The sequence below is a fragment of the Corvus moneduloides genome, chromosome 17, assembly GCF_009650955.1.
Source record: "Corvus moneduloides isolate bCorMon1 chromosome 17, bCorMon1.pri, whole genome shotgun sequence".
In the NCBI taxonomy this organism is placed as follows: Eukaryota; Metazoa; Chordata; class Aves; order Passeriformes; family Corvidae; genus Corvus; species Corvus moneduloides.
Window position 1 is genome coordinate 10,849,823 of NC_045492.1, and position 20,572 is coordinate 10,870,394.

General features: G+C 40.1%; 1 protein-coding gene across 2 annotated transcripts in view; it reads right to left on the reverse strand.

Moving 5' to 3' along the window:
- The window catches only part of CDH4 (cadherin 4), a 424,678-nt gene that overhangs the window by 377,816 nt on the left and 26,290 nt on the right, over positions 1-20,572 (reverse strand). The gene's annotated exons all lie outside the window — the stretch shown is intronic.

The following is a 20,572-nucleotide window of genomic DNA, read 5'->3' on the forward strand; positions in this document are numbered from 1 at the left end:
TGTGCCCAGCAATGACACCCCTACAGTGCTATTTCAACACAATACTGTATGAATTATTGTTACTTAATATCAGCATACTAAACCTGGAGCAAACTGATTAAAATTCAGTGTGTGTTACTGCCATTAAACCATCATTACCACCCATCCCTCTCTCTGAGGTTAAGTGTCTGTCCTGCTCTACCTCAGGATCCCTCTAACATCCCATAATGATTCCAACTGGGACATCACACAGCATGTTAATTTGAAAAAGAAGGGAGAAACACTTCAAAGCAAGAATAATGAAGAATTAACAAAAATTACAGACTAAAAGTAAGACAAGTAAAAAGTATTGGTCCCAGAGTAGAATTTATGAGTAGTCCAGCAGCTGGCATGTGAAGTTTCTGCCCATAATGATTTTCAATGTCCTAGCTATGATAAAACTAGAGAAATTAGAGGCAGGCAAGAATAATCAGGCCAAATGATCCTTTCCCCACCAAAACAGGATGGATTTAAAATGCTTTAAAAAAAAGCATCCCAACATTCAATAGCAATACCTTTTACCCTGACCTCTAAGTACATTTAGTGAAAATTTAACTTCTCAGTGTTATAATTTACCAACAGAAAGACACACAATGAAGAACTTCAACTGTTCTCTCTACTCAGTGCTACATAATCAGAGGAATTTCAGATACAAAGAAAGCTCAAAATTTTTTTAAGTAACTGATACTTCCACCAGTGAGAAAAAGGTGGAATCACACACACCAAAACTGTATTTGAAATTAAATTTACACATCAACTGTCAAACTTATTGATCATAAACTGAGATGGCTACTTGGAAATTCAACCATAGCTATTCCTGAAGAACATGCTTAGACACTTACTTGTCTTTAAAGAAATGCCAGTTCTACTCAGATAATGTAAATGCCTGGAATTGAGGCTTCCTAAAAAACTCCCACAAGTGACAACAAGTTGTGGATGTTTACCTTACACAATGCCTGTTCATCACTCATCTTCAATGTTTGATAACCTTCTCTCAATGCTTTCATCAAACCTGTGGGTTTGACCCCAAACCAGTTCACACATTTAAATTAACATGCAAATTATACACTTAGATCACCTCAAATTTGCCTTTGAGGGATGGAAATTGTCTGACAAGCTTTATGATGACATTTTAAGAATGATGCAGCTATTTGCAACAGGGCACTTGAGATGAGAGAAGGCAGCACTCAGCTACACAGTCATTCTGTCTGTGTTGATGTCTGGCTAAAACCTCATCCTGGATGAAAAAGGCAAAAATTTTAATATCCAACTCCTAATCATTATCACCTGCTAGAATAAAAGTTTCAGGTGAAAATTATATTGTTAAGTCCAACAGCTGGCTTTGAAGATTTCAGTAGCACCTCTAGCTGCAGAGATAATGGAACACCCTCCTGGAAGATTCAGAAAAAAGTTTTAACAATAGAAGTTCCAACACCTTTTTCTTCCAGGTGCCTCTTGGACAGCTCCCTCAGAGATCCAAAGAAGTGATACAAACCGCCAGGAAAATTAGCATCCTGAAAGAGCTGACAGACACAAATGTACTGTGCAGGTATCTCTAGCAGGTATCTGAATTTATGATAATCCCTCTCCAAAGCACTTCTGGAGTCAGCAGCATGCAGCCTGACATCAGGGCTTTCAAGTCAACAGGGAGCAGCATGCCTGGCTGAAAATAGTAACTTTTGTTTCATTGCACTGTGTCACCACCCCAGGAGCTCGATATTCTGTGATTAGCACCGAGGGAAATGCTCCCTCCACGGAAGCAGCACCGTCCACATCCCTGGGAACGGGCAGAGATGCAGCTCAGGGCACTGCACAGGCCCCAGGTCATGATTAAAACATCGTCGTTCGGATCACTGCATGTGCCAGAAGCGATCTGGATATTTTACCTTCCTAGTAACAGACTGAAATATGATTGGGGTAGGATTTTAGGAATGATCTCACTTCTTTTACAGCGAAGATCATGATTCTTGATTTCAGGAAATTTGCATGACTAAAGCCCATAGGAAAGTCAGACTGCAGCCTCTCAATCACTGACACACAGCAGCAACAGCAGGGCACAATCACCAGGTCAACAGACAGGCAGGAACATTTCTCAAGAGATTTGTACTCTAGAAAAAAAATACAATTGCTCTATGTGCACTCAAGCTGTCCCCTTTTTTTTTAAGCTTATCTAATTACATCAATACAAATACCTACAAATCTAGGCCTATTTCAGTAAAAATGCAATTATATTTCTTTTAACTCAAGTTGGAAAAAAACCCTCAAATGGATTAGAAATATTTTTTCCCTCCAGTAAAATTAAACTTCAGGTAAACTGCTAGAATAGTTAATCTTAAATGTCAAGAAGCAATAGGAAAAGCGTTGTTTATATACAAAACCAAGTTTTGCTGAGTCCTAAACTTAGAGCTTTTGAACATCTGTCTTAACACACAGTTAAATTTCATGGTTACAAAAAATTTTAAATTCAAAATTTTCAAAGAATTTATTGTTTTGCATAATTAAAACAAGTATTACTTATAGCCCCCTAGGGTAGACATGGTGATCCACAGACAATCAGAGTTTTAAGAGATTATGGGTTCCAGCTGTTTGCCTTGCCTGGTAATCTCCCTAAGGTGCTGTTTCCTCATGATACCAGTAATCACTTTTCATGGGTTTACATAAAAGGTGCTGTATATCATCAAATCAAAAGGTTATTGCTCTCTTCTTGTCATACTGAATATGTGGCTTAGCACTAAAAACAAAGACCCAAAATAAAATGGGCATTTTTACATTACAATTGACCTAATGCTTTTTATTCAATATATAAAAACAAGCATTGAAGTTGCCCATTAACAAATTGGCTTCAATATTTCATATCAAATCATGTAAATATATTCACATTGTCAGTAGCTGTGCTTGTCCAGTACTGCTGAGCTTTCAAGTTATACTCAGGCTGAACAATACAAATCCATGACTTGTCAACATTCTTCATCTCATTAGTTTCACTCAGCAACAAATCTCAGTCGTCACGTTTATTAAAATACAAATGGTTCTTATACCCTGTTGAAAACTGTGGGAGATTTGATGTGGCAAAATATTGCCATGGCAAAAATGCCTTGTAAGATCTTTTGAAGTTGGAGGGGAAGCTCAAGCATTTCTTTTTTTTTTTTTTTTTCTGCATCTGACAGAAACAAACCTTCCATCACACTTCTGAGGCACAGAAGTAGTCCACAGTTAAGTTCCTCTAGTTGTGAAAATAGCTGAAAACAAGAGGTTTTACTGGAGGGTCCTCTCCTCTGCTCTGCAGCTTCTCTGGCTGGAGTATCCAAGCTGACACCAGTTCCCAGCAACTGAGCGACCTTCACAGAATTTGGAACTCTCCATAAGCCAAAATCAACCATTCTAAGCCATTTCCCACTTTGTCCATCTGGAAACCTGAATTTCAATGAAGTTATGTTGACTTATAGGAGAAAGGAAATTGAGCATTAGGAAGCACCAGCATGGAACAGTTTGTGTTGGAAGGGACCTTAAGGAGTTACCCTTGGGGTGATGCCTGGGCAATGAAAATTGTTCAGGGCCACAAAAATCTAAATTAAAACCACCAGTGTTCTGCTGATAGGCAGTGCAGTGCAAAAACAAAGCCCCCAGCAAATCACCCCTCCCTGCTGCTGGAAACCTGCACATACAATTCTTGACTCGAGTGCCACTGCTGCTTCTTGCAGCCACAAGTCGTTTACAGCCCCTGCTCCATTAGCCTGTGGCTCATAGGAAATATTTACTGCTTCCACTCAGAACTTCAGCATCCCTCAGCACATGTTCAGATTGCAGCTTTGTTTACTGCAATGTTTCCTTTCTAATTTTTTTTTTTTTCCGGAACTCAGCATTATCATCTTTTAAAAGAGCTTTCAAATAGAAAACCTGCAATATAATACACAGACTGTCTCTGAAGGAGTGGGAAGGACAAAAAGAGTTTGGATATAAAATCTAGGGAATTCTGTGATCGAAATACTTTCACTGATGAAATTAGCACTGCATACATAGCAGACAGTGAAGAACCTAAGCTTCCAAAGAGCACAATAAAGACACTTCATGAAAACACCTTTTTATTTACATGGAAGATCTGTTAGTATCTACAGTTAAGAACTGCAACTACATCTACTATTGTCCAATCAATTTTTAAAGTAATCCTTGTAAAAACACCCCATGTACACACATCTCTTGCACTATCTGCACAATCTTTATTAAGCCCATGCCTAGGACAAGGACCATCACTAATGTCTCTGAACATTGATAATATTAATGAAGATTCTGGAAGCACTACTTTTTTGGTACAGGTGAGGGGTGTCAGAGGGAAGCTCTCCACTTCCTCATGCAGTAGCTCCTGGGGACATCTTTATTAACATTAAGCTACACATCCCATGGTGAAGATGCCAGAAAATCCAGTTACAGCAAACCAGCAGCCAATACAAGCTGAGGACCTGACACAGGCAGGGTGGGGAGAGACATTTTGAACAACAAAAAGAATCAAATAACAAGGATTTTCTAATTTTGTATCTTCCATCCATCTATTTTAGCATAAATAACAATCCAGCTCCAATCAATGAGGAGCTCTGTTGTTGACTTGCTCTGTTGAGAGCCAGAGTTTTGCTCATGATGTCCAAGCACTACAGATTAAAATACAGATTTTAATTGTTTTAGGGTTTCCCCCAATCACAAGTATTTACTGATAATGAGCTATACTGCTTAGTTTTGGCAAAGGCAGCAAAAGCACACATTCTAAAGTAACCTGAAAATCCATAAAGCAAAACTAGCTGTCTTAAATTGACAGATCACAATAATTTTGTCATATAAATGTCTTCTGTGACAGTCACACAGGCCACATCCACCAGCAACTCCTGAGAGGGAGCACAGGAAGCCCTAAGGACCTGTCAAAAGGCCACAAGCAGGAGCTGCAGAGGATAAAAGCCAATGCTGAGAGCATCAGTCCTACATCCTGAAACAACTCTGACTCCAGAAATCCCATCATCCCTCCCTTCACTGCCCTGCTAAAACAAGGGCAAGAAGTTTTATGACCATCAGGCACAGTACAGCATCTTTTTCAACATACTTTGGAAGCAGCAGGGGAAAAAAAAGCAAATAAACAAATAAAACCACTCACCATATTTGGTGTCAGTCTTTACTGTCAATGCAACTAAAACTCTTCAAAATATCGAAAGCTCCACAAATGTTATTAGCAGAAATTTCACACTTTTTTAATGGATATTTACACTTCGAGGCAGTCTTTTAATTACTTTTGTTATTTGCATCTGATGACTCTGGGAAATGTTGAATTCAGATATGAGACTATCAAGGACCGCTGGATGAAGTCCAATAAAAAAACTGAGATCAGCCTAGTTAAATTAGCCATCTGTCCTAAATAAACACAAATCAGAACTACTTTTTAATATTCTTTCAACCCAATCTTAAGTGAAACAGGGGCTTCATAGAAGGCAGCAGTTGTGGCAAGGTAAACTCCAAGGAGGTCTGCATCCATCTGATTGATGATGGATCAACTCTAGCGACAAATAACCCACCCCAGATATGGCATAAGAAGACCACATGATAACAACCAGATTTCAGCCTTTAAATTGTGATAGAAATGAATTAATGAATTACATTTGTACCAGTTACTGTTCTAGTTAAATTATTACCAGGAGAGTGGATTTATAATGTGCTGGTTCCTGTTCTCATTACAATCCATTCTCACGAGAACTTATAATCAGAATTTTAATGCCTCCTTCATTCTGGGAGAGACAGCTGTAAAATATATATTAATTTGACCTTTTCAAAATTTTGTTATTTGATTTGGTGCCGATTTTTATTTGCTCCTATCTACAGCTCTTATATTTGATCATATCTATAAAAATGAGTAGAAAATGGAAGTATGTCAGTAAGTCAGAAGAGTTTTCTGCTCATTTTTTCCACCCAACCTTACGACACTCCTTTGATGCCATACACAGGCCAAAGTCACTGCCTAAAGCAACCACTACACTTTAAATAATGTTTCATCAATAGCAGAGGAACAGTGATATCCCAAAAGTATCAAGAAATACAATAAAAACCATTCCCAGTGGACCCTTCCAATAGACATTCCCAGAGGATGACCCACATTGGACACCCAGCTTGAGACAAAACCAATCCCCCTGGAGACTCTCCCCTCTCTGCACTACAGGAGCCTTGAGCACTTGGATTACAACACAAAGGTGGTTTTAATCCCCCTAATTGCCTCTGTTCATGACAACACACCAAAAAGCTGAGCTCCCAGGGACCTGGAATTAAACCAATCCACTTCCACGCTGAGAAAGCCCCAACAACCTGTGCCTGGTGGGCAGCAACGAGCACAGGCACAAGGCTGAGATTCCAGGAGTAAAAGGAGGATTTCATCTCTTGCCAGCAGCCCACAGGGACTGCTCCCTCTCGTGACCTGTGCGCCGGCTTGGAGTCACTACACCAACCCTCTGCCCACCTGAATATTCCTTGATGACTTCATCTGAATTAACCTTAATTTCATGGCACACGAGGAGGTTAACAGAAAGCAGATTTATCAGACAGCAGAACCTGACCTTTACTTCACACCCAATCCTGTACAGTCTCTCTGTTCTACCTCTGAATCTGGAACTGTGCTACAAAGCTTTGTGGTACCAGTGACAGGCTGAGGACAGCTTCAGGTGACATCTCAGGAAACTACTCATCTGCTTTTACAAGTTTTGGATGCTTTATGAGACACCAGAGCCTAGAACTCTTAATTTTTTTTTAATTGGAGTCTTAACACCGAGCAAGAGAGTATGTCACCTTCCAATCACTGGGTTGTTTTTTTTTTTAAACATTCCTTAGGGTTGCACTTATCCAGAATACTATTTAAACTACACCAAGGTAGTCAAGTGAATGCTATCCAAGAAACTGGATATGAAATTCAACTGCACAGCACATGCAGTAAACTCACAAGAAATTGTATTTCTGTCAGCATCAGGACTAACAGTTCATTCAGGACCCCAAAGTAAACATCGTAGGTCAGTACTGTTCCCTCTGGGAGCAAAGAATGAAACCTGTAACAATAGGTAACTCTTATTCCTTGTCTGGAGGAGTTTTCAGATTCTACCCAGCCTCCTCAATTCAATCCTTCTGTTCTCACAGCATCTGCAGTTATCATTTCCCCTTTTTATCTGCCTTGGGAGCAAAGGCTTTTCCTGTGCAGCTATTTGTGATTACAGATAAGCACACACGAAAGGTGTAAGGGAGGAATACACGTGTGTATATATATATATATATATATATATGTATTTACATACACACACTTTGCTAGGTCCTCAGTTCTACTTCAGATGAAGATAGGCACAAACCAAAACTGTGACAGAGTAACACCAGCAGCAGTGATGTAATGTAGGAACCTGAACTTCAGTGATTACACCGCTGATGGATTTGGGTTCCTGAGTTGCCTGGGTAGTTCTGAAAATTACACCTGTAACACCTACCACGTCATTACAGGGATAAAAGGTGTTGGAGCCAGACCTGACAGCATTTCCCATCACATCCATCACAGGGCTGACAACAGTGACAACAACAACAACGTTCAGCCCCAAACAAGGACAGCAGGTGAGACAGATACCTCCCTGTCTCCAGTGATTTGTTGCTCAGAGGAGTTTGGAGACATAAGTCACATCTTTTATACAAGAGTGCTCGGCAACCCAGCTCCTCTGGGTAAGATCTGGAGTGGCTACATACGCACACCAGCTAAGAGATCCCATGAACATCCTCCTCGATGGCAAAGCCATCTCTAGAAAGTTTCTTCTCCTCTGACCCAGTCACTGGAATCCCATTTAACTTCCTAATTTCAGATGAAATTCACGTGTACTAATTCTAAGAACACACTGGGACGGTGCCTTTTCTGCAGTCAATGAAAAAGCCCTGAGAGCTGGAGTTGTGCTGTGCAGAGATGATGTTTCTGTGACCATGTTGCTGCTCCAATGAAGGTAATAGCAGACAGTGCTGTTATAGTGAAGCTGCTGCGACCTTGAAATGTTAATTCCCGGTGACTCTGGGGATTGGAGATGTCAGCGTGGCAATGTTCGTGGCTTCCACAGGGGATGGAGCATGTTCACAGCTCTGCTCTTACAGCAACCCCTACAGTTTAGTGCACGGAGTGGAACTGATGCCTGTCTCCATAGAGACCTCCTGTCCTGCTTTTGAAAACGGAAAGAAAATGGAAACTATGACAACAGACAAACCTGTGGGATGAGAAGGCGTAAACAAGCCAGCAGGAAGCCCATGGTAGTACACTGAGGCCAGGCTTCTTGTTTTCCTTGTTATCCAATATTAACATAAACAGATAAGTGAAGTACTTGGGAACAGAGCTGCCTGCAGCACCAGCAGAACCAGAATCCACCCCAGGACAGGGGCTGGGCGCACAGCTGGCTCTGGCATTCCAGCTGATGAGGAAACACGTCCATTTCCATCCCACCAAACCCCAGCACTGCAGTGTTATCAGTGTCATCTTCCCATCACACAGACACAAACATTTTACTATTTAAGGCACTGATGGACTTATCACGACATCTTTACCCAATATCACTTATGTATAGAGATGAAAGTGATGTAATCAGCTGAAGAGGACAAAGTTTAAATATAAATCTTAATTTACTGCACCTTCAAGACAACTTAAACCAAACCAATCTTATGGCACAGCTCCTGCAGACAGATCCAGGCAGAAAACACCCCTGCCTTCTCTCTATGAGCTATTCCTACACACCTCACTGGACTGAAAAAGCTTCTCCACTTAAAGGCAGAAAAATATTCAAGACTTTTTAATAGAAGACATCCCTATCTAAAGAGCACCCTTGGTATTTGTAAAGCATTTTGCAGAAGTAATTTGCTTTAAGGATGATAAAGTCAGCTCTTCATTGTTTTATTAGAAAGCATCCAGAAGGTCGTTACCTCCAGCACACAGAGGGATTCATCTCCTGGATTGCAAGAGAGATGCCAACGGGCAGCTGTTTGGCAAGTCCTGGAAGAATTAGAGCTTGTAATCAACTTCTGGTCAGTTGGTTTTTTTCACAGCTGTAGCCTGGATACATGGCCTCCAACTACAGCTTTTAAGTAGCAGCACTGTAAGATTTTTGGGTTTATTTCTGCAGTATTTATTCAGTGACTCCTACCTTACACACCCACACTCATTTCCTACAGAGGAAAAACCACAGCGCCACCACCAAGGTGAGCTCTCAGGGTAAGGCAGACACCCAAAACAAGGCTCTCTGTTAGAAAAAAACCCTTCTTTACAGGGCCTCTCCAAGGCCAAGTTTTCCTGTGCTATCTCTACATAAATATCAGTGCTTGATATTTGCTCTTTAGATGTTTAGCTATTTCACTGACTTGGCTCAATGAATTCATTAGCATTTCCCCAGCTTTCCAGTCACACACATACTCTCTCAGCCTCAGTTTAGGGGATTACCATCCTCTGACTCTTCCCAGCCTAATGTTGCAAAACCCAAGTTGCCTGGCTTGAAGCAGGGCATTGTCCAGAACTGTGCGTGCAGAAACATTTCATACTCATTCCATTGTCAGTAATTAAAATTGCTGTTCCCATCTGGGACAATCTTCCCTGAGTTTGCAACAGAATCTCTTTGTCTGATTGCACTGATAGATTGAGATGATGTTCTCCTCATTATTATACACTTCAGATAACAACTGAGATGGAAAGGGACTACAACTAACAAGGTCAAATTTTCATACAATAAACAATATATTGCATAAATATAGATTTATCAAATCATGACCTGGGATGCCCTTTTGTGGGTACATGCTACAGTGCAAGGACTATTTTACAGATCTAGGAATGCAAGGTTCATCAACAGGTAAAATAAACACCGTAGACAACTTTTCTATTTTACCAGTAAAAGGAACAAAGCTGCATAACTTGCTATAGTTCCTAATTTTAACACGAGTCATGTGAATCTTTTATTCCTTTTTTTAAACCACAGCTGTTCAGGTTTGTGCAGAACGAGATGTCTGTTCCATAGAAGACGTACAAACTGCTTTCACTGAACAAACCTCCACCCAAGGAAACATGGAACAGAGTTGAACATGCAGATGGACATTGCCAGGTTTGTTTAACAAAGCAGCACCAGCAATGAGGTTATTTGATGTATGAATTTATCCATGAAATGCCACAATGAGAAAAGGAAGCTTAATCATCTCTGCCACTTACAGAAGAACTGTACAAAAACCTCCCAAGGCCATACATGTAATTTCTAGACCCACAAAAAGGGAGTGTTCAGGGCAACCCTAAGATCCCCACCCAGCAAGAGCCTGCAGGGAGGTAATAGTATGTAGCCAGGGAGAGATGCCATGCTAGAGGAGAAACCCATTATCAGATCTGAGCCACATTCCAGAATGCAAATCCAAACACAAATGGTAAATGAACCATGACAGACTCATTTTTCGTGGGCTCACAGACAAGGAGCTATTGAGGCAGACAACACACAGCAAGAAAACTTCTATTTTTGAGAGAAGTGCTCCTGCTCTTGCAAGCATTACTGAGAGGCCAGGCATTGGAGGCCAAGCAGCCCCCCTTCCCCACCTTTCTGTTTGTTACTAAAGGTCACTTTTATGGGCACGGTCACCAGTCAAACACCTGAAGGGCCTGAAAAGCACACAGCGATCTGTGAGCACACCTTCCTGTAAATAAACTCAGCCAAAAGCTGTAAACAGCTTTAATCCTGTTCCAAAAATCCCTCAGAGTCACAGACCCCCATAGACTGCAACAGTCATTTGATCAATCCCTTTTCACAGCATTGAACAAAGGGAAAATACTTCAGTTATTGTTTCATGTTTAATTTCATTTGTCAACAAGTTTATTTACTATCAAACATTAGAATCCATCAACAACGTGACTACCCTGCTAAATCATCACCACCAAAGGCAGCCTGCTATACCTTTAGCAAGCACAGGAATTTGTTTTCTCAAAAGATAAAGCATTTTTCAGTAAGAAGAGGACCTCTCAAAAAAAAAAAAAAAAATTCAGGCAGCTGAGAAGGAGGTGAGTATTTTACTTTTTCTACCCTTCCCCCTACTACACACCAGCCAAAGATTTAATTTAATTCAGTTTAATTCAAAATAAAAACCATGCTTGTGTACTGACTTTTTAGAAGAACTAAGTATCCAGCAGACATGAGTACAACTGGATTTGTTTAATGCAAAATCATCCCAAATGTTAGGGAAAAAAACCAAACAAGAACAACCATAATCCACAAGTTTGAAATGATCTGTGTGAAGTTTTTGCTAAGATTCAGCTCAGGACACACCAAGGGTAAGATTCTATCACTACCAAGAAAAAAAAGTTAAGAGTCTCTCTCCATTTTTAACATTCTCATCCCACCACCTTTTAATATACTTATCCACAGAAGAGGTGCATGTCTGAATGATTCGTGATCTGCATTTTGACAGGAATTTTGGAGCAAGTCAGCAGCAGAAAAACTTCAAACTGCTCCTCTAATTCACACAGGCAAAGGAATTTTCACTCCATGGTACGTCTAATGATACTGCAATGGATTACAGGCCAACACCAGCACTGTGAATATCTTAAATTTGACTTGTGTGTGCCATGGAGGAGTCCAGAACAATGCAGTTGCTTCTGTTAATGAATGGTCCATCTCAACAGTCAAGACTTGTCTGATATGATTTATGCCTGTTGATCTGTGATTAACCACCACAGCAAGATTTACTGCAGCTCATTCTATAACTGGAAGTAAATTGACTGCATATAATAAAAATAAATTTAAAAAATCCCCACACTAAAAAAATCTGTAATAACAAGTATGGTATAGACCACATTTCCTTGGAGCTTTTGTGAGAAACGTGCATTTGTCTCGTCAATCACAGAACTGCATTTTCACGTCAATCAATCACTGCATTAATGTGCTGCTCCATTTTCCACTGTAAACATGCATTTACTTTGTAGAGATTGTTACAGAGGGGGGGAATCAGCACTTGCCTCTCAGAGGGTGCTGCTTGAAGAACTGAGAAAGTCAATATTTATCTGATGAGAGGTAAAAAAAAAAAAAACCTGAGGTAAATTTTCTCACTAGGAGGGAGATGGAACAAAGAGCAGCTGGTTTGATGGCTGGGCTCACACTGCCACATTCCTCAGGCACAAGGGACTCCAGTCAGGAGCACCATGACATGGATCTGGTACTTGCACAAGAAACACCCTCAATCTACCCCAGATAAGGCAGCTTTCTGTTCTCACTCTTTGCATCCAGCTATCTTCACAGTCAGCTTAGCTGCAGGTTGGAGGCTTGTGCCTTATGGCCTCTCAATAAATCTCCCCACTCTTCTACACTCCAAATACTTATACACCAAAGAACTGTAAAACAGGCTTATGTGAGCAAATGGTGGAAAGCCTGCTTGCCTTCAGGAGCCAAGAAGGCTGTTTATAATTAGCAGCAAATGCATCTACAGCGTGTAACTGACAACTCTCTATCCAGCAGAAATCAAACTGTAGTGCCAACAACATCCAGAATAAATAAAAACCCTTCATGAAGTTCACACAGAAGAACCTCAAGACATGTTTTTATGTAAATGTACATGTTGTTTTACCATTATTTTCATCCTTCCCTGCAGATCAGCCCTCTTATATAAGAAAGAAACAACAGATACTAAGAGGGGTGAACTCCATCAAGATGACTTAGATAAATGCAACAAATTCCCAAATAAGATCAGAATAGCAGATAGGAAATCAACAACCATAGTGCATGTGTGTGAAGGCAGCCCCAGGGCAGCTTTAGTTAACATCTCAGCAAGTTACACAGGGTTTACACAACTGTTTACTTTCCAGTACAGCAACAGCTCCCTCATCACATGCTACCCACACCTCACCCCAAAGACACATTCCCCAAACCACACAGGCTTCTGTACTCTTCAGAGCACTTGAAAAAGCAGCAGCACATTCACACTTCCAGTCTCACCTGCTCAGTGCTGATGCTTTTGTGGTCAGCATTGCTACAAGCAAAAACACTGCCCACCACTTTCACCAAAACCAGCACAGTCCCTTCTACACAACCACAAAACCTTCACTTACAGAGCTGGAATTCCACACAGGTCACAACTGACAGGCCAGGACATGAGCCAGCTCCCTTAAAGCTGAGTTTTAGGTGCCAAAACCCTGGGAAGGAGAGCAAAGCCACATGCAAGGAACCCAAGTCCTTCCTTGCAGAAAATAGGCATCTAAATACAAAATACAGACAAGACAGCACACTGAGCACCTCACCATCAAGATCTAGCAAAGACCTAGGCAAAGAAAACAGAATTCTGATTTCTTGGGGGTGTTCTCACCTGTTCCAGAGCCACAGCCCCTGCCAGACATGCAACCTGAACCCCCAACTTCCCACAGCAAGCCCTAGCTCCCAGCACCCCCTGGCCTCCTTACAGCCAGGTCACACACCTGCAATCCATCACCCAATAAAGCCACAGCTGCCCCCAATTTGGGAGGGGACGCTGGTTCCAGGTGCCAATGTTCAGCCTTGGAGCAGGGGATCACTGCCCTGTATCTGCTCAGAGCTTGCCTGGGGGGTTGGCATCAGCCCATTAGCAGCTGGTGGAGAGAAGATTAAATGCCTCTGGAGATCCTCGTGCTCTGCTGAGTAGGGAGGATGCTGGGAGGCATCAGGAGCAAAATATTTAAAGAATTTTAGGATTAATTATGAATTTACTTGAGGAGGAAGAGGTGTCTCCCATAATTTTGGAATTAGACTATTGAATTCTACCCCCTTTAAGTTTATTGAGCTACTTAATTGTTACGTGCCAGAAGGTCAGAATCACTTCAAATGCTTAGGAAAAAAGGGTATTTTTAACCTTTTATTAATGCGTTCTTCTGTTCTTATAGGATAGAAATATGAAATATGGCTTCATTTGGAGGAGTAGAGAGCTCATTCATGTGGGAAGCATCAGTATGTTGTTATAATGTGCTTTTAATTAAGCAGACATTGCACAGCACTTGGTAAGATCAAGTAAATGCTGCTAATGTTTCCTCTGCTATTGCCCCTACCCTGCAAAGCATAATGCAATCAACAAAATCAACTGAGAAAATAACAAACTTTATTGAATTTTCAAATTTACGAACAATAACAGACCCCAAAAGCTCTTATATGCCAGTAGATGGCAATCTTCAGATAGAGTAAAATTGTGTCATTAGCAAGTGCAAAATTTCAAATTAAAACTGTAGGAGAGGAAAAAAAACTCAACTCAAGGGCTGAAATTCCTCAGAAGTTATTCAGAATCACTCAGGTTTCATTTTATAAAAGATCAAAGAGAACAGAGAATTTTTTTTATCGGTTTGGTTTTAATTTTCATTCTAAAAATTAACTTTTTTTTTTTTAGACAAGTTAAAGAAAGAGCAGTATGGAGACATACATTAGCGGGAAAACTGAATCTTGTATTCTGGACAAGTGAAATATCTGAGGTTCTCACTGAAACTCCTGTGTCTTGCTCCCTGGGGAGTCCCTCACAGGGCCAAAAGCCTGGCCAGTTTTACTTGGGCAGATGTGGCCCAGAGCCCACAGCTGGATATCCACCTTATTAGGGACAGGGGGGAGAGACCCGAGTGATGGAAACGAGGGAAGTTTGAGTATTTTTTTGCCATTAGGAAATAAAACTGTGCACTCAAATTTTGGTTTCAAACTCAACTGCATCCCCAGCTCACGACACGTGGCCAGCACGTCACCAGGAATGCACAAGAGCACACTGGCCTATATTTAATTCCTGCTCTTCAGAGAAGCTGAACTTGAAATTCTGCTTACTGTTGTTTCTTGATATTTTAAGACCTCAGGACATCATGAAATGTGATCACACTTATAACAGCAGAAGAAACCCAATAAACAGTTTCAATATCCATGCTGATCCCAGCTCAGTGTGCAACCATGGGAGGGCTGGGAACTCGAACACCACTCTGTTGTGTCCACTGATAAAAGAACACATTACAACACATGCAATGAGATTATTTTTCCTATCTGACATCATACTTTTAAATAAAAAAACAATAACTATAGGATATAAGTTAAAAAAATAAGTATTTTTTACATCCAAAGCTGTATTTGTAATAAAAATTGCAAATTCACTGCCTGTGATCTTCTTTAAAAAAAGAAAAAATCATCTCAGACATAGAAACCTTCCAACCTGCTACCTGAACTCTCCAAAGGAAACTCCTGGCCTCCAGAGAACAGAAGTGGGACAAAATCCGTAACAGCTGGAGCAATTTTCTTGGAGTTAAAATTAAAAAGTCTGACAGTGTCATAAAATACAAGATCTCAGAAAAAAAAATTATGCAAAGGATGTTATTAAAGTAAGGTTTATGAAGTTTGAGAATAATTACAGATAATGTGTATTTATTATTCCTGCAGGATCAATCCGTGGCACAGATTTCAATACCAGAAGCCAAACGTACAGATATTTCTCATGTCTGTAGTTATCTTTGCTCTCAACTCCCACTCATCTCCCCACTGACACATTTACTGTTTCCATTTGTGATATATCAGTACCCTTCATTTTATTTATTTCAGTTTTCTCTTTACAAGAAAAAAAAAGAAGGAAGCTGATTTTAATCTTTGATAACAACCCCTCCATTTCTGACAGGACCCAAATCCAAGGAGTAAAAGCCCATGTCCAGACCATCATACCAGGCTCCCTAAATAATGGCTGATCCATGTAAAGAGCACATAATAAACTCTAAAGAAATGCCTCTAAAGCCTCAATGTACTCTACAGTCAAGAGGAAAGGGCAGATTCTCTGTTTCTTTGAGGACAACTATTCCAGCAGGCAGCAGGGCAAATGAAGATCTCTGAAGATGAAATACTGTCTATCTCACTGGGTTCAGCTGCGAGGCTCCCTCTGCAGTACCAGCACACAGCCCTAGACAGACTTAAGTGATGCTTCAGGAGCACTTAACTCCTGCAAGCTCCATATCTTTGCTTCAGTCCTTAAATGAGAATGCAAAAGGCCTATTTTTAATTCTGAAACCGCAGTTTACCTTGTTAAATAATATAAAAGGCGCCACTATATAAAACACAAAATCCAAACATGCAGGGGCAAGAAAACCACCAAATAGAAATTTCTGCAAATAAGTTTCCCTTCATGTCAAACACAGAACTTTGTGACACTAAGTTGCTTAGAAAAATAACTTTCAGTGGATATCTTCATCCCTTTTTCTGGCATGTGAAGAAGTTTCTAGGCACAAGTAGGACACAGGACAGCAGAACACATTAACTACCTTTGTGGCCAAATTATGCCCAACTCAAAATTCACCTTCATTTCCTGCATTCTCCACTGGCCTTGGGTTACCTGGTCACACGTTTCCACTTAAAAGTATGATGGAAGCAGGGACGTGGGAAAAAAGTTTGGTTTTTTATTTACAGTTATATATATAGCTGTAATCCTACACACCAGTTTTGCTTTCTAAGCATGATTTCCCCCCCCCCCCCGAAGGAAAAGAAAAAAAACATTAAGTAGCCAGGCAGGCAAAACCTCACTGTCTTCATTTGCTAAGAACAGCACCATGACTGAAGTTAACACCAACTCCCCAAACGTGTTAAGAAATTTTGCTACTGAATGATTTCTTCTTATCATTATACCATTTAAAAGTTAATTTGATCAAAACACACCATTTAAACATGTCCAGGCTGTCTCTAAGTCTTGCACCAATTATCCTGCAGCACTATACCTCTTCAACGTTTCCAAGAGAAACATTACCACCATAAATACCCTCATTCATGCTGGAAATATTCCCACCTGCACATCCTATCGTGGCACCTAAGATCATTAGAACTGACTAATTAAAGAGAAAGAAATCCATTCCAGTTTGAACCTTTGAAAATGTAAACCAGCTCAGGATTTGACCCAGAGCTTAACTAGCAGATCCCACAGTGCTGCTCCCAACCCCGTGAAACCCTAAAGCCTGGAGACCACCATGCTTCTAATGAATAAATAAATAAATAAGTGCCCAGGGCACTTCCATCAGCAGCCAGCTCTCCTTGGAAATACAGCACGACATCTACAGCCAGCATGACATCTACTCCATCATGCAGGCAAGAAAAAGTCAGGGCTCTTGTACACCAACAAATACCCAAATCTTCAGCCTTTTCAATGAGCTGCTTCAAAATACAGAGCTGCTCAATGCTATTTCACTTCCCTCCTTTAAATCAGCAGGAATGCCAATGATGGGTAAATTTTTCACGGAAAATGGGGGACAAGCAATGAAGAAGGGAAAAGGAAAAAAAAAAAAGCCCTTTTCTACTTCTGAAAAACTTTTAGAAGAATTATTCTTGAGGAATTAATGGAAAGAAACTATTTTTTATACACAGTATTAAGTGATTAAAAGCTTGTTCATCACTTTGCTTAGTTTAATTTTAGAAAGGCCTACTTGCAGATTCTTTGAAATGCATAATTAATTGATAGCAGCGTGGTTACATCAGTACAGAAGTGAATGATAGATGTGAAGTGGTTTTTCCACAAAAAAACACAAGCAGCACAGGGCACAATTACAATATCCGATTCACTCCGCCCTCCAATGAAGCTGTTTGATCTGCACATCTGATTGCACAATCGTCCATAAATATCCCTTGCATTAAAATTCTGACTGGTTTGCAACTCGTTTCAACTCGTGCGAGATTCTTTTTTTGTCAATTGGATCTGACAGAAAAATTAAAATAATCCTCTTTTACCTCTGCATTATCCTTTAAGTACTTAAGTTTTAATTATATCTCAAGTCTACCTGAAGACATTTCAGGCAACTTCCAGTAACGTGTATAAGGAGTTGAATACAGTGTAAAAGTGCATGTAATTTCCAAGTCCCCAGTTGTTAATGAAATCCCAAACATTCAGATTTTAATTGAACTAGATAAAGATTAAGAAGCTTAGCAGCAGCTGGCATTGCGAATTAGTTCTCAGCAGATTTTTATGTTGTACTCTAAATCATTGCTTTTGTAATCTTCCTAAATTGTCCTTTATCTTGCTAATGCAGATATGATTCTCAGAAAGCATTAGGCTTCCACTGTTCCCATTGCCTATAAAATCTTGAACTGTAAAATCTTAATAGTCTTTTTTTTAATAAGTATTATGATCTATATGTATAATGTGCATTCAATAAAATCTTACTGTAATTAGAAGAAAAGTTTTTAGGTTTTTTTACGTGACCTGTTTTACAGATTAGATTTATTAAATAGCATAAACTGTTGGAGCTGCTTTAAGACCTATTTAGAGCCGTCTGGCATCAGATGAAAAAACAGTGCTAGACCCAACGCTTGGGGCTCAGCTCTCCGGGAGGTTCATTAGGAAGTTTCCTTCTCCTTCTGGTTCAGGGAGCTCGGCATAAGCAGTTTTATGTTGCCTAAACGCCTGACAATGTATTATCAGCACTGATCAAATAATGTTTTGCTTGCAAGGCTTTCCAAGGCTCGGGAAAAGGATTCAGACTAACACCAGCGTTCATCAGCTGCTCCCCCTCTCCATGTCCGCTCCCTGCACCCCAAGTGCAATGCTGGGAAGAGCCCTGCACACACCAGGGCTTTCTGCAGGCTGCAGACTCTGGAGGGAAGGTCTGTGTTTGAAATTACCATGACAAATGTGCTCTCAGGACCTGTTCATGGATTGTAACAGCTCTTACGAGAGTTACAAGTGCAGTTATTACTTGCATAGTAAAAGGGGTTATATTTATGCATCTCACTTGAGGATGCACTGTTTTTATTCACACTAATGCAGATAAAGTTGGAGTTCATGCTTTATGGGGGAAGTGTGGGGAAAAATAAAAGAAAAAGGATAAATAATACTACTACTACCATCATCAAAAAGCAAGTAACACGTCCATTTTTCTCCTACATAAAAAAAATTCTAGCTGTTTTTCCAGCTAATAGTATTGGTCTTTCAAGTCTGTTGGTAAATGACCAACTAATGCAGTTACGTATGCACTGAAGAAGAAAATTATGAAGAGGTAATACAGCCAACTGGCATTAAAATTTTGAACAGAATGGAATTTCAACAGTTCTGCTGAGGTCTTTTAATACTAAGAATCTTGGCTGCTCCAATTTTCTTCCAAGTAAAGGAAACATTTGGCAGAATAACAAACATGAATGTCAGAAGAAACGAAATATCTTCACCTGCACTTGATGACTTACTTATTTATTCGTTAGAAGCATGGTGGTGTCCACACTTTAGTGATGGCACTTCAGTGTGTTCTGTCACTCTGGCCTCTTCCCAACTGCATTCTCCCCCTTCCCAGCTGCACTTTTCCCTCGGTGCTGAGCTCCACGGTGCCATCCTGCCCAGAGATCAGGATGCTCCAGGGCAGGGACAGCAGCACCACAATGACAAGCACAGAGATCATCAGTCTGTACCTGGCTTCAAAGGATTGTGTTTGGTTCAGCAAGCTTTGAGATCTTTGAATGAGAGATGCTCTAAGTAGCACTAAGCAATTTTCTCTCCCTCAAACCAAGATGAAGCCACGAGCTCCTCACGTCTCCTCAGGCCCCTTGTTACTCTGCCATTTCCCCTTAGCAATCTTCTCATTCCAGACTCTGATATTCTGGCAGCCCAGCTATTTTCAGAAACTATTATCTGAGTTTGAAATTGTGATTTTTCTGCTGGGTCTTTTTTCCAAGCAAGCATTTCTCTACCTAAACTTCAGCAAACTTCCAAGTAGATTCCTAGACGCAGCTCTTTATTTTTTTTTGCCATAAAACAAACAGTTAACTTCACAATGCTGACTTCTCATTTAAGCCATTTTCTGAAGTACAGCTCTCAGAGTGACTTCAGTACTTTTGCCTCAATTTGCTGAGCTTTTTATAAAATCTTGACAATTTTTTTCCTAACATTAAATAACACATTCTTTGGATGTTCCAAGTTCACACAAGGTTTTCTGATGCTGCTGCTGATTCCAAGGTGCCCTAAATTGAGCATTTATCGAAAAGCTTGTTATGAATTTTGCCCTTCAAATTACTCCAGTAAGAGCAATGGAACTTGGCTGCCAAATTGCTTCCAAGGCTGAAGGGTTTCTTTTGCTTCAAGATAGCCTGTAAATAAGAACTTCAACTTTCTTTTTTTTTTTAAACACAAAATAAATTATGCAAAAGAATTTGACACCAAAAGGAATTTTTTAATGGACTTTATTGGGAACATTCTTTAAGAGCCCATCATCCCCCCTGTGGCTTTATCCTCAAGTTTCTTCAGAATTTACCAATGCACCTTGAGAACAAGAGTAGCGAAACCAGAAATCTTTCATTTAGAACAAAAATGAGACATTTAATTTTCCTAAACATACAGAGAGGCATGCACAAGATTAATCATTCAACAAAATGTTTTTCTTATTTCATGAAAATACGCAGGGTGGGAATGCAAACAAATTATAATTATTTGGACTCCTGTTAAACAGACTAGTGAGCCTTATAATTAGTAACATAATCACTTTAAGACAAATACACTAAATAAAATAATGGATCTTCGGCAGTGCTCCACAGAAAAATGTTAACAATTTATGCTTTATTAATTAGCTTGTTGCTTT